Source organism: Hevea brasiliensis, unplaced genomic scaffold (genome assembly GCF_030052815.1).
Source record: "Hevea brasiliensis isolate MT/VB/25A 57/8 unplaced genomic scaffold, ASM3005281v1 Scaf339, whole genome shotgun sequence".
Classification (NCBI taxonomy): Eukaryota; Viridiplantae; Streptophyta; class Magnoliopsida; order Malpighiales; family Euphorbiaceae; genus Hevea; species Hevea brasiliensis.
In genome coordinates this window covers 23,748-39,670 of record NW_026614850.1, presented here as the reverse complement: position 1 = coordinate 39,670, position 15,923 = coordinate 23,748, and the positions used below count along the sequence as shown (strand labels likewise).

The following is a 15,923-nucleotide window of genomic DNA, read 5'->3' as shown; positions in this document are numbered from 1 at the left end:
TATTTTAATAAATTAAATAATTTTAATTGATTAATAATTATTATAAGGTTAAGCTTATAGAATTACTATATTAAGAATGATAATAAGATTTTTAGTATAATTAAAATTATTATTAAAATAATATTAAAATTTTAATTTATTTTAAATATAATAATATTTAAAATTGAAATTATTTATAAATTTAGCAACAAATTTACCATTACTACAAATTATTAGCGATAAATTAAGATGCATAGCCTCTTGTTAAATGTTAAATATTGGTGATAATTTGCAGTCGCAAAAATCAATAGCGACGATTCAAAATGGATTAGCAACAAATTGTAGTCACTAAAATATTTATTTAACCATAAACTCATATATATATATATATATATATATATATATATATATATATATATATATATGGCTATAAATACATTTTTATTAATATTTTAATAAATAATGTAAATTATGAAGTATTTGACAATTCTATTGTTACTTTACTTTCCACTTTTCTATATATATATATGAACGAGGTGGCTATTTAATTAAAATTTATATATCTTTCACTAACTAATTCAATAACTCACCAAAATAGACAATACTAGATAAGTAAATATCTTGATTATATTTCACAAGAAAAGGCAAAAGACAAGTTCCACAAGGAATGAAATACACCATTTAGGGTGAGTAATACTCAGTTCTCCAAAACTAGAAATATTGAAATTCTGGTTATTCCTTGGATTAGATTTAGAACCATCAATCCCAACTGTTGGATAAGGAGCTGAAGATGGTGATAACAATGGAGGTAATGCTACAGATGGGCACATAGGATTAAATGAGGGAGAATCCAGTGGAGGTATTGCATTATTGTAATTACTTTGATTATTACCTGTTCATAGATACATAACCAAATGTTAATACAGTTGTTAACAAAGAGAAATTAAAAAAAAAATCACCCATTGAAAGTAATTTAATATAGATTTTTTATTGTCTAAAACAAGTCTATATCTTCAATATGAACCAAATTAATGATTTTTCAAATTTAAAATTTTAATTTAAAAATTTTTATTATATGTAGAAAAAATGAGTTAAGTCTAATTCAATCCCAAACCGATGTGGGATAGCAAACCTCTTTCACTCCACCTCTCTCTCATCCAAGCATATGTATTTGTAGGGTTGACGGGCTCTGGTACCATATAAATAAAATGGAGCAGACTTAACTCAATTTCAAAAGTTAGCTTAAAGGAGGGATTACTCAAATCATTATACTTAGCATAATTTTCTTATCTCAATCCGATGTGGTCAACATTTTATTCTAAAAATTTTTCTATGAATCAAGAGAGATAAAATGCTGCAATATCATCGATTGGATTTATTGGACCTAATAAAAATTTCCATACATATATACCTGGACATTGAACGCTTGAGGAATTTAACAAACTGCAATAATATAAGATGTAAAATAGATTAAAAGAAATGCTTATACATATGAAAGAAATTGTTGTAATTAATAAAATAAAAATAAATAAAAAAAGGAGATAGTATTATTAAAAGTTACCTTCTGAAAATTTTGAGGCCATAATGCCCACGGTAAACCCAAGCACTTGCATTGCAACCTTTTGCAGTATGGATCACAAGTATGTCCCCTATGAAAAGATGAGAGTTTTTGCATTGTAAATGAGAACATGAGACCCCAATGCCAGATGCTAAATACTGCAAGCTACCACTTAAATCAACAGGGTTAATATTATTGATCATATATATGCTTAATTAATCATGATTAGGGATAGATTAATAGAATGATTAGTTAGTTAATTAATTACCTGAGATTGCTTGGCAAGCAAATGCATTTGATGCAGTCGTTGGCAGTTAGAGCATAAGAACCATTTGGAACTATTAGACTCTCGTTGTGCCAGTTCAGATTTGCAGATGAACACGCTGCACTTCCATTAACAAGGAGGCTAAGGGATCCAAGTTCAGAATAAAATTAAAGTATTAAGTTGGAGTGTTAATCACAGTCAAAATCTATAAATTAATTAAAGCTGGTTAAAATTAAAAGTTATTATTTTTCCTTTTATAAATTTCCAGGACAAAAAAAGTTAGGTACCAGGTAACTTTCAACATTAATGGCATAGTGACAACACAAAATTACAAACTAATGGTAAATTAAAAAAAAAAAAAAAAAAAAAAAAAAAAAAAAAAAAAAAACTCTTGTTAAAAAATTTTGTCCTTTTATATTTAAATAATATTAATAAAATTTGAAACCTAAAACGTTTAGGTTGAGTTCTTAATAATCTCACTTTCTTTTATAATTAATTTCTATTAGAACTTAAATTCAAGAATTTATACGAATTTTCTAAAAGGTCATTTTTGATAGAATTGATGCGAAGCCGATGAAAACAAAAAAAAATCAATTCAATTAGATATGTATTCCCACTCCTGGTGGATGTACATATCTTCATCTTCTCTGGGTAAATGTATGTTTTGGCTTCCTTCGATCATTAGTTAAAGCATACACATCAGAAAGTAATTCATGGGGGACCATATCTCTCTCTGATAGAGACCACAGAGACAATCATTGGCTTCATAAACATGGCCTCTCTCTGGCTATTCCTTTGTCAGGTATTGCATATGGGGAAACATGGACTCGTTTGTGAACTGTGATCGATCATACTCTGCGAAAAATCTATCCCTTAATTTCACCTCTAACCAAGTTAGGATCATTCAGGTTTTCTACTTAACCCTTTCATATCATGAAGTTTTGGTCAATAATTCATATATTTATTTTAATTAAATCGTAATACCGAGTTAAATTTTATTGCTAATAATTCATATATTTATTTTAACATCGTAATTATATATTTAAAATAAATATAAATTATTAATAAGTTTTAATTTTATAATAGTATGAGTTAAATAATAATAATAATAATAATAATAGTAGTAGTATTAGTAGTGTGAAATGACCCACGAACATGAAATTGGAATAGCTAGAACGTCACCAGCATCAATCGCTGGCTGGCCAAGTCCATTAACAGCCTCCAAGTCTGCAACAAGGTTTTTTACCAAAGGGGTGGAAGCAACAAAAAAATATATCAAAAAAGGAAGTATTTGAATTTAATTATTAAAAGATGATGAATTATGCAGAGGTGAAAGATATGAGGGTGGGATGTTAATTATAATAGCATTTTAAGAATTCAAATATTATTATAAATAAGATATAATTTTTAAAAATTAAAAGGAAAGTTTACTTAGCGTAATATCGAGCTTTCATTTTAATATTTTTATTATTTTATTTTATATTTTAAATAAAATATAAATAATATTATAATAATTAATATTATATATTATAATATTTTTTATTATAAAAAATTATTTTTTTAATTTAAAATTAAATTAAATAAAAATTAAAATATAAAAATTTATTAAAATAAATAATTAAAAATTAAAAAATTAGATGCTACTAAGCAGCGTGCGGTTTTTATTTTAATTTTTTAATTATTTTATTTTTTTATTAATTAAATAAAATATAAATATTATTTTAATAAAAATATTATAATAATTAATATTATAAATTATAATATTTTTATTATAAAAAATTATTTTTTAATTTAAAATTAAATTAAATTTTTATTAATAAAAATTAAAATATAAAATGAAAACTCTAGCGCTATAGAAACGTTTTAAAATTTAATTAAATTCTAATTAAATAAAAAAATTAAAATATAAAATGAAAGTTATAAAATTTTTTTCTTTAATTAAAATTTAATTTAATTTTAAATTAAAAAATAATTTTTTATAAAAAATTATTATAATATATGATATTAATTATTATAATATTTTTATTAAAATAATATTTATATTTTATTTAAAATATAAAACAAAATAAATAAAAAATTAAAACTAAGTTAGACACTAGTGTCCGACTTTTATTTTATATTTTAATTTTTTATTTAATTAAATTTAATTTTAAATTTAAAAATAATTTTTTATAATAAAAATATTATAATTTATAATATTAATTATTATAATATTATTTATTAAAATAATATTTATATTTTATTTAAAATATAAAATAAAATAATTAAAAAAATTAAAATTAAAACTGGATGCTATTTTTTTAATTTTTTAATTATTTTATTTTAATAAATTTTTATATTTTAATTTTTATTTATTTTAATTTTAAATTTAAAAATAATCTTTTATAATAAAAATATTATAATATATAATATTAATTATTATAACATTATTTATTAAAATAATATTTATATTTCATTTAAAATATAAAATAAAATAATTAAAAAATTAAAATAAAAGTTAGACGCTGTAACGTCCAAATTTTCTTTTTAATTTTTAAAATTTAGACAAGATTTATAATAGCGTTCGGAACGCTATTCCGTCTCTTCCCTTTTCAATAATTAAATTCAAACGCATCCTTTTTTTTTCATATTTTTTTTATTCCAACGCTTTAGTAAAAGACCCTCTGCAACAGCAGTGCCAAACTCCATTGCTAAGCCGCCCAAGCTCTCCCCTCTCTACACCACATATGACATATACACTGCAGGAACAGCATTATCACTGTTGTTGAAGCACGTGCAAGGCAAAGGTATTACCAGTGGCTGCCCATTCATCAGCGGGTACTTTGCACTAATACCATTAGTGCTACGAATTTGCTCTCCACTAACTAGTCCTCCAAATCCCTCTGATATAGAATCGACGGTGTCAGCTGGCCGGACAATGTAAGTGGTCGATCTGGACCGTCGGATGCCATCCACACATGGACAAGAAATGGGCATTTTAAGGAGAGATTTGGCATGAAAAATTAGGTTATGAAGGGATGGTGTTGTTCGGCTGATAGAGTTTGCTGCTAAGATATCAGAAACGTTTACTTGGAAGCGAAAGGCAATCTCAGAAAGCTGAGAATCAAAAGGTAGGATATATGAGAGAAGAGAAGGGCAAGAATCTGAAGAGTTGCATGGTTCGATCATAGATTTTGCATGTGTAGCATTAGGGAAAACAATAATCAGTAGTATAGAAAGCAGAAACTGTGTTTGATTTTTCTTTTTTCTTTTTCTTTTTCCTTCAAAATTCTAATTAAGTTCTATAAGCTAAAGACATTTTGAACAGAAACTGTAGCTAGCTAGTTGTCATGTTAGCCATATTGATCATTTTTTGCATTTGAGTTGTTAGGTGAGGTTGTCTTTAATGGCATGGGCTTATATGCCATGAGTTTGAATGGATGGTTTCAACTTTTTTTTTTCCTTGAGGTTGCTAACGAGGCGTTTGGTTCCGGTTCGGTTCGAGATTTGTTTAGGAATCGAAGCCAAACCAAAATTTTGATATAGTTCAGATTTGATTCTTCATTATTTTAGTTCCGGTTCTATACAGTTTTAGGTTCTTCGGTTCAGTACGATTCCAGTTCAGTTCTCAGTTCTTAAAATAATTTTATGTAATTATTTTTTAAAAAAGTCACACTTGAATTGGCATTTAAGTTTTGAATTGGGTTATTAATACATAATATATCATATAATATATCTTTTAGCTATACTTAAATTATATAATCTTTAATTATAAAGTCCATATATAATTTAGAATTAAATATATTATATAATATAATAGTATAAATATATCATATAATATACATTTTAACTATTTATTAATTGTCTGATATTTAACTATAAGATACAAATATAATTAAGAGTTTATATATATATATATTATAAAATAATTTAATATATTTATAACTAAAATTATTAAGAAAATATAAAAAATAAATATAATATTAAGTTGTATTTAGTTCATAATTATACATATATAAATATATATAATTATATTAAAAGTATATAATATATAAAAAAATAGAAAAATATATGTATAAATTCAGTTCTTGATTCAATTCTGGTTCGGTTCTTAGTAAAAAATCATAATTGAATTAAAGTATCAAAATAAATTCAGTTCGATACAATTCCTATTAGTTCGATATAATTTTTCAGTTCAGTTCGCTTCCCCAAGAACCGTGCACAACCTTAGTTGTCAATCAGATTACACCTGAATACTAGAAATAAGCTAACACTTTTAAATAAAATTGAATTAATTTAATTTTATTTAATTTATCAAAATTATAATAATGAAATTAAATTATAATTTTCCGAAAATATTTGAGAAGAGATTATTAATTTACTCTACTGTATCCAAACCTATAAGTCCCTCTAAAACAATTTATTTTTAATTAAGGAGTTTTAATTTAATAATATTTAAATCGTTTTCAGCAGGATTGTAATATCTTAAATTCAAATCTCTATCAGAATCTATAAATAGAACTCTCCACATAATTTAAAGAATAGAACTCTTGTAATTAAAAAATTTTCTGTAAAGACATATCTTGAAAATTCACTCGACATAATTTATTTACACATGAAATTTTTAACAAAAATATAATGTATATAGCAAAACAATAAAAAAATATACTTTTTCAATTATCACATGGAAAATTTTATCTTGTTAAGGTTGGGATGTCATAAAAGTCTGCAAAATGAAGCTAAAAATACTATACATGAAACCTCATGTTTTAATTTTGGAACAATGTATTAGATATGGGCCAAGCCTTAACATTTCTCAAAAGGAAGCACTATAATTTTAGGGCCATTGAAATAATTTTGGACTGATTTAGAATTAGTAAATCGGTGTCATCTCAATGAGGCACTTGTTTGCTTAAAATCCCAGTCCTAGTCCTAGTTTTTTCTGGCAAAGCCAAAAGATTATATGGTAAGGTGTACTTTTCTTATTGTTTCTCCATAAAATTCATAGTTATCATAACTGGTCTTTGTGTGTATAAATTTTGCTTTATTATCATGGATCCTCCATATTGAAGTAGACATACCAAATTCTTCGTACGCTACAAAAGTTGCAGATAGAGGCAAAGGATCGGATTTTTATGGATATCCAATCCGTCCGAATTTTAATAGAATGGATTTGGATAGTATATAATTAGTGTCACGACCCAACCTATGGGCCGGACCGGCACTAGGACCTGGGCCAGCCTAAAGCCCCCGAGGCCCGTAGTAAGCCTTAACTGTTCATTTACCCAATTCTGAGGCCCATTGGGCCCAAATTCAAGAAACCAAACGGACAGAGTCCGGCCATAAAATGGACTTTCTAACGGGGAGTTTTTGACTCACCCGACCTGTAAACACAATAAATACTCAATTGGGGAGCTCAGCTCACCCTCCACATACTCATCAACATAAAATAAATGGGAGCTCAGCTCCCTCATCCAATCCATCAAACATACATAACATATTTAAGTTTACAGGTCCAACATGATAAAAGTATTACAGACCAAATTCAAATAAATACTGCTAACACATGCGGAAATTCTAGGAGTAATTAAAATTACACAAACATGGATAAACAACTGCGAAGGATAAAAGCGAGTTAACCTGCAACAAAATATCCTCTGTGGCTGTAAAAATTTTTGAACAGAGTGAGCGTTCGACTTCGAGAGAGTAAAATATCAATCTTAACTATAATCTCTATAACTATCTCAAACTAATGCAACTCGTAGAGTGAAATGCAACATTAACATCATATTCACATCATAGCATCAAAAGGTAATTTGGAGCACTCACACACTGTAACATCATTCATAGTATATGGGAGCCGATCCTATCTGACTCTCTTAAATCCAATCTGGTGCCGAAGAACTCACTTTCGGACTTCCACTTAAATACCAAATCGGGGTCCCAGTGAAGAACTCAAGCCGTGTCTACCCGAAGGACCGGTCCTGAAGAACTCAAGCCGTGTCTACCCGTCCTATCCATAGTCCACACCACATCACACGCACGCCAACGCACGCTGCTGCTCCAAATTACCACAACAACACTCATGGCACATTAATGATTATCAATGCAACATAATTCGTGCCTAGAGTTTAACTACATAAATATATGCATATAAGTGATGCATGGGCATCTCGAACATATAATAATATCGAAATTACAGTTAAAATTAATATTTTACTCACAAACTTGACGACAAATTACGTGTGGTGGCGGAGGAAGAAGGCATCAGCTCACACGACAATTATATTACAATTATTTAATACACGACTCAATACAAACAAAGAAAAAGATCAAGTACGACCAAAGTCGTTCAGAAAATCCGGCAGAGTCTCCCCTATACCAACTACATACCCAACCTGAAAAAGGGCTAAAAACGCACATCTATATTCACAATACATATATCAACAGTTCAATCATATCACACAGCCCTCCCGCCCATCAAATCAATCATCCATCACAATATGAAAAATTTCAATTTAGTCCTTATTATTGATCATTTTTGCAAAAGCGCCCAAACAAGCTCTAAAAATTATAAAACTTTGCCCCACGGTCCTTAGCAATATTACTAAGCTATTGCAAAAGAATCGTAATTTTCTAAGCTACCACGAATATTTTATGGATTTTTAATCCTATTTAAGCACTAGAAAATTACGAAAAAGCAAGGTTCGGGTTTACCTTTGCCGATTCCGACTTCGGGAACGCGCTCGGGACGTCTGACAACGGTGGGGTAGCCAAAACCTCGGTCCAATCCGGAGACTTTTCCAGAACGGTGCATTCGCCCGAAATTTGCACTTGGTCAATCGCCGAATTTCCGCGAATCGAGGATACCTACACGAAGCCCATAACACGGGGTTAGTACATAAAATTTTCAGAATTTTCTAAGCTCATTTAATGCTCGAAAATACACCGCGGTTCCGTGGGACCCACCAAAAGCGGTGTCGGAAAAATTCAAAATTTATGTCGTTAAGCTCTCTCGACGAATGGAGCGTGCTGGTGGCCTCGGTTTCCTCGTGGGATTCACGGTTTTCGAGAAATTTAGCCCAAAAGTCGAAATGGGCTAAAATCTTCCCGAGCAAAAATCGGACAATCCGCTCGATGGATTTCGGCGTTCTTGGTGTCTATGGAAAGCTCTCGCCGAGTAGATGGTTTTGGACACAAGACCCGGTCCAATCGGTGGCCGGATCGGCCGGATTTGGCCGAGGAAGTCGAAGCGGCGCGGCGCGCGCAGGGGGGGAATCGCGCGCGGCCGCCGCTGGCCGGGACGGCCGGGAGGAGGCGCGGCGAGGAGGACGCAGGGAGGCGGGCGCAGCAGGGGAGGAGGAGAGAGAAAGAGAGAGAGAAGGAGTGCGTCGCACGCGGAGGAAGAGGAAGAAAGAGAAGAGACCGGTCCGATTCGACTGGTCCGATCCGTCCGATTCGATTCGGCCGGTTCGATTCGAATACAAAATTTTGAATTTTACTGCGCCTCGGGACCAAAACGAGGTCCAAAATTCGAAAAATTTCAAAAACTTCGAGAAAATACGTAGACTCCAAATATATTTTTAGTTTTGCCACGTGGTCTTTAAATTAATTTTTAAAATCATCAAAGTTTATATTTTGAAAATCGAACCCGATTTTTAAAATCAAAAATCTCAAAAAATTCCTAAAATTCAAATAAAATTAAAATATCAAAAATACTCATAATTAATAAAATTTTGGGGTGTTACATTCTTCCCCTTACGTAAAAATTCGTCCTCGAATTTTACACAAGGCGAATAAAACACATGATTATACATTGAACAAATACTTGCTACGCATGTCCCGTTCGACTCAGTGCACTCTTCCACCGATCGACTCCTCCACAAAACCTTAACCATAGGGATCTGTTTAGATCTCACTGTCTCACTTGGTAGTCCACTATGGCTCTGTCGCTCCTCAAATGTCAAGTTCTCTTTTAGCTCTATCACATCCATTGCGATGCGTGAGAAGGATCGGGAATGTATTTCTGAGCATGGAGATGTGAAACACGGGATGAACGTGAGAGAGGTTGGGTGGTAGCTCCAACCTGAGGCAATCGCTCCCACTCTATCAAGAACCTCAAAGGTCCTATATACCGAGGTGCCAACTTGCCCTTCTTTCCAAATCTCATGACTCCCTTCATTGGAGAAACCTTTAGGAATACATAGTCGCCCACTGCAAACTCCACATCCCTCCGTCTGGGGTCTGCATAACTCTTCTGTCTACTGAAAGCTGTCCTCAGTCGTTCCCTGATTAAAGGAACTACTTCTGAAGTGTACTGCACTAGGTCTACATCATGCACCTTCGCTTCCCCCATTTCTGTCCAACACAGAGGAGACCTACACTTTCTTCCATATAGTGCCTCATAGGGTGCCATCCCTATCTTTGGAGTGATAATCGTTGTTGTAGGCAAACTCCACCAAAGCTAGTTGCTCATCCCATTGACCTCCAAAATCCAAGACACTCATGCGAAGCATGTCTTCCGATGTTTGGATTGTCCTTTCAATTTGTCGTCTGTCGAGGGTGGAAGGTCATCTTGAAGTTCAATTGTGTGCCAAGTGCCTCCTGCAACTTTCTCCAAAACCGAGAAGTGAACTGGGGCCCTCTATCAGATATTATGGAAGCCGGAATTCCATGCAATCTGACTATTTCTCGAATGTAGAGCCGGGCATACTGTGCCACAGAGTATGTAGTCTTCTGAGTAGAAGTGAGCTGATTTGGTCAAGCGGTCCACAATTACCCATATCGAATCATATCCTCGCGTGGTACGAGGCAACCCAGTCACAAAATCCATAGTGATCATTTCCCACTTCCATTCTGGGATAGGGAGCTCTTGCAGCTTCCCTGACGGTCTCTGGTGTTCAAACTTCACCTTCTGACAAGTCAAGCACTTGGACACAAAGTCTGCTATGTCTCTCTTCATGCCATTCCACCAGTAGCTATCTTTCACATCATGGTACATCTTGGTGGAACCTGGGTGGACACTGTACAGTGTGTAGTGTGCCTCTTGCATGATTTCATTCCTGAGATTGTCCACATCGGGCACACATATTCTAGAACCTTGCACTAGGGCGCCATCATTGGCAAATCCAAACTCCCCACCTTCACCTTGCTGCACTCTTTCTATGATCTTCATCAGTTGTTGGTCTCTGTGCTGGGAAACTCTAACTCTGTCCTCAAGTCCGGCCTCAGAAAAGTGAGCCAACAATACCCCCTCATCTGAAAGATCTAGGATTAAACCTTGATCCATCAACTCATGTACCTCCTGAATCAATGGTCTCTTTTCTACTGAAATGTGCGCCAAACTGCCAGAAGATTTTCTGCTCAAGGCATCTGCCACGACATTGGCCTTTCCAGGGTGGTACTGGATGGTGCAATCATAGTCTTTCAGAAGCTCCATCCATCTCCTCTGTCTCAAGTTTAAGTCCCTCTGTTGGAAGATGTATTTCAAACTCTTATGGTCGGTGTATATCTCGCACACTTCCCCATACAGGTAGTGTCTCCAGATTTTTAGTGCAAAGACTACAGCCGCCATTTCTAAATCATGGGTGGGGTAGTTCTGCTCATGCTTCTTCAGCTGCCTTGAAGCATAAGCCACTACCTTTCCATTCTGCATCAAAACACACCCTAGGCCAATTCTGGAGGCGTCACAATACACGGTGTATCCTTCACCACTCACAGGTAGTGTCAACACAGGGGCAGTGGTTAGACACTCCTTGAGTTTCTGGAAACTCACCTCACAGTCATCTGTCCAAATGAATGGAACATTCTTCCTGGTCAACTTAGTTAGGGGAGCCGCTATCCTGGAGAAATCTTGTACAAAACGCCTATAGTAACCGGCTAAACCAGAAAACTTCGCACCTCGGTGGTATTGTAGGCCTAAGCCAATCGATTCTGACTTCAATTTTCTTGGGATCCACTTGAATGCCATCACTAGAAACCACGTGTCCCAAGAATGAGATGCTTTCTAGCCAAAATTCACATTTTGAAAATTTGGCATATACCGGTGCTCCTCAAAGTCCGCAACACCATCCTCAAGTGCCACACGTGTTCTTCCTCGGTCCGAGAGTATACTAGAATGTCATCTATGAATACGATGACAAAACGGTCCAAAAATGGCTTGAACACCCTGTTCATCAAGTCCATGAAGGCTGCTGGTGCATTAGTGAGTCCAAAAGACTTCACCAAGAACTCATAATGACCATATCTTGTCACGAAGCCGTTTTGGACACGTCCTCATTCCCGATTCTCAACCGATGGTAGCACGATCGCAGTCTATCTTGGAAAAGAATCTAGCTCCTTGAGTGATCAAACAAATCATCGATCCGAGGAAGTGGATACTTGTTCTTCACGGTGACCTTGTTCACTGCGTAGTCGATACACAACCTCAATGACCCATCCTTCTTTCTCACAAATAGAACAGAGCACCCGGGTGAAGTGCTCGGACGTATGAAACCCTTGTCCAAAAGCTCCTGTAGTTGCTCCTTGACTCTTTCAATTCTGTGGTGCCATCCTGTAAGGTGGCATCGATATGGGGTTTGTACCGGAATAACATCAATGCAGAACTCTATTCCCTTTACGTGGCAACCACGAAGCTCCTGCGAAGACATCCATAAATTCTCGACAACAGGGAACATTTTCCATGCCGACACCTTCTACAGGTATCTCTCACCAATGCCAAATACCCTTGGCATCCACGCCTCAACATTTTTCTAGCACTAATTGCGACACCAAATTATATGGAGCCACGCTCTGTCACCATCAAAGCTAAACTCTTCCACACGGTATGTGGAAATACACCTTTTGTTCCTGCGGTCTAAGGTGGCATAATGAGTTGCCAACGGTCCATCCCGTGGATTACATCGAAATCCATTCTTGGTAGAGGAACCAAGTCTGGGGAGGATTTTTCCATCCACTACCACCTGGCTACCGGAAAAACCATATCTACCTCTATGTTGTCACTAAGTGGGGTAGCTACGACAAAGGGCACTCTAAAGTTGTAGGGTTTCTACCCAACCTCATGGCAAACACGGGAGACAAATGAGTGCGTAGCACCGGATCTATCAAAACACGAGCCTCATAAGAAGCAGACTGGAAGAATACCGCCACAACCGCATTTGAAGCTTGAGCATCCCGGTGGGTCGTGGTGAAAACCCGTGCTTGACCCCTACCGAGTGGCGTAACTCGACATCGACTTCTACCTCTGACCGCCTCCAAATCCACGTCCCCCTTGTCCTCGGCCCCTGTACCGAATCGATCCGCCATGTTGGAAGCACCGGATACAATGGCGAGGAACATTTGCAATGTAACCTCGTGACCCCATCCGTGGCTCATCAAAACGGGCGATCTCTAGCAAAGTGGCCCGGTTGGCCACACACAAGCATACTCGACCCCATCAAACAAGGTCCCGAATGTCCTCTTCCACACTGTGCACACGGTGCCAAAGAGATCTGAACGAGCGAATCGCTTGCCTGAATCGTTACATGCTTTGGATCCGCACAGTGCGAACCCTCGGATTTGTGTCTAAAACCACTCCTCTTATTTCTCGCTTCTTCCTCTGTAAGTAGTTTGGCCACCACTATCCATAGTACCCGTGTGGGGAACACACAAGAACCCTTCGCTCTGCTTTTCTTTGCTCTTCCTGTCATCCACAAAGATAGCTAACCTCAATCTGTCTGGCTCGATCCACCACCACATCAAAAGACTGATCAGACATCATGGCCAGGTTCGCATACCTCCTGTCAAGCCCCTTTAGGAATCTTTTCACCTTCATCTTTTCTGTAGCTACTGCTGCAGGGGCATATCTGCTCAATTCCAGAAATTCTGTAGCATATTCATCTACAGACCTGCCATTCTGTCTTAAGGCCTCAAAGGCCCACTGTTTCTGATCTCTGAAGCTTTCTGGCACAAACCGATTGATGAAAAGTTCCACAAACTGAGCCCATGTCAAACCCTCCATCCGGGGTAACACGTAGTCACTCATCCACTGTCTAGGCATAGGCCCCATGACGTGCTGCATACACTCTACCAATCTTCTATCAGTCAACTGTAATTCTGTTCCTGCCTGTCTGCAGGAATCTAAAAACCGATATGCGTCGTCTGACACATCATAAGTACCGGGCACCAACTTCTTGAAGTTTATGATCTGCTTGTAAGATTCCTCTCGTGGTGCGGTGGACTGCTGCTGCTGTGGAGGATGGACCATATACTGCGCCATCATGTCGATGGTTCTCTGCAGACCAGCTAGAGTAGCTGCCATGGGGTCCATGGGACCCTGTGCCATAAAGGATCGATCTCAGATCGGGGTGGCTGCTCCTCTACTTGAGCGACTCTAGGCCTCCTACCCGCCTCCTGGCGGGCGCCTCATCTGTGGCCGACACTTCGTCGGGCACATCCGGTTCAGTGCAAGTGCGGCTCTCCGCTTCACGCATTTTCACGAAATTCAGCAAGATTAGCCCACAAAATTCAAAGCGCACATTATACACTCTATAGACTCATATTTATACATAACATATGGAGCGTAAAACTAGAAGCAAAGATGACAATGCAAGACGAATGTGGACCCTATATTTCCGCATGTGACTCCTATTAGACTCTTCTCAACACTTTAGACAACATTCCTAAGAACTGGAGCCTAAGCTCGATACCACATTTGTCACGACCCAACCTATGGGCCTGACCAAGACTAGACTGGCCACCCTAAAGCCCCGAGGCCCGTAGTAAGCCTTAACTGTTCATTTACCCACTCGAGGCCCATTGGGCCCAAATTAAGAAACCAAGCGGACAGAGTCCGCCATAAAATGGACTTTCCAACAGTGAGTTTTTGACTCACCCGACCTGTAAACACAATAAATACTCAATTGGGGAGCTCAGCTCACCCTCCACATACTCATCAACATAAAATAAATGGGAGCTCAGCTCCCTCATCCAATCCATCAAACATACATAACATATTTAAGTTTACAGGTCCAACATGATAAAAGTATTACAGACCAAATTCAAATAAATACTGCTAACACATGCGGAAATTCTAGGAGTAATTAAAATTACACAAACATGGATAAACAACCTGCGAAGGATAAAAGCAGGTTAACCCAGAACAAAATATCCTCCTGTGGCCTGTAAAAATTTTTGAACAGGAGTGAGCGTTCGACTCAGAGAGTAAAATATCAATCTTAACTATAATCTCTATAACTATCTGAAACTAATGCAACCTGTAGAGTGAAATGCAACATTAACATCATATTCACATCATAGCATCAAAAGGTAATTTGGAGCACTCACACACCTGTAACATCATTCATAGTATATGGGAGTGATCCCTATACTCTCTTAAATCCAACTGTGCCAAGAACTCAGCTCGGACTTCCACTTAAATACCAAATCGGGTCCCAGTGAAGAACTCAAGCCGTGTCTACCCAAGGACCGGTCCCAATGAAGAACTCAAGCCGTGTCTACCCGTCCTATCCATAGTCCACACCACATCACACGCACGCCAACGCACGCACACCGCTCCAAATTACCACAACAACACTCATGGCACATTAATGATTATCAATGCAACATAATTCGTGCCTAGAGTTTAACTACATAAATATATGCATATAAGTGATGCATGGGCATCTTGAACATATAATAATATCGAAATTACGCTTAAAATTAATATTTTACTCACAAACTTGACGACAAATTATCGTGGACCGGGCGGAGGAAGAAGGTGTCGGCTCACGACAATTATATTACAATTATTTAATACATCGACTCAATACAAACAAAGAAAAAGATCAAGCACGCCTAAGTCGTGCGAAAATCCAGAGTCTCCCTATACCTAGGACCTACCCAACTCAAAAAGGGCTAAAAACGCACTTCTATATTCACAATCCATATATCAACAGTTCAATCATATCACACAGCCTCCCTCTGGGCCCATCAAATCAATCATCCATCACAATACGAAAAATTTCAATTTAGTCCTTATTATTAATCATTTTTGCAAAAGCGCCCAAACAAGCTCTAAAATTATAAAATTTTGCCCCGCGGCCCTTAGCAATATTACTAAGCTATTGCAAAAAGAATCGTAATTTTCTAAGCTACCACGAATAT

The 15,923-nt window shown here is 36.0% G+C and overlaps 1 pseudogene; it reads right to left on the bottom strand.

The window, feature by feature from the left end:
* Positions 1–611: 611 nt before the first annotated feature.
* LOC110647094 (lysM domain-containing GPI-anchored protein 1-like) lies at positions 612–14,251 on the bottom strand (annotated as a pseudogene).
* Between the last annotated feature and the right edge of the window lie 1,672 nt (positions 14,252–15,923).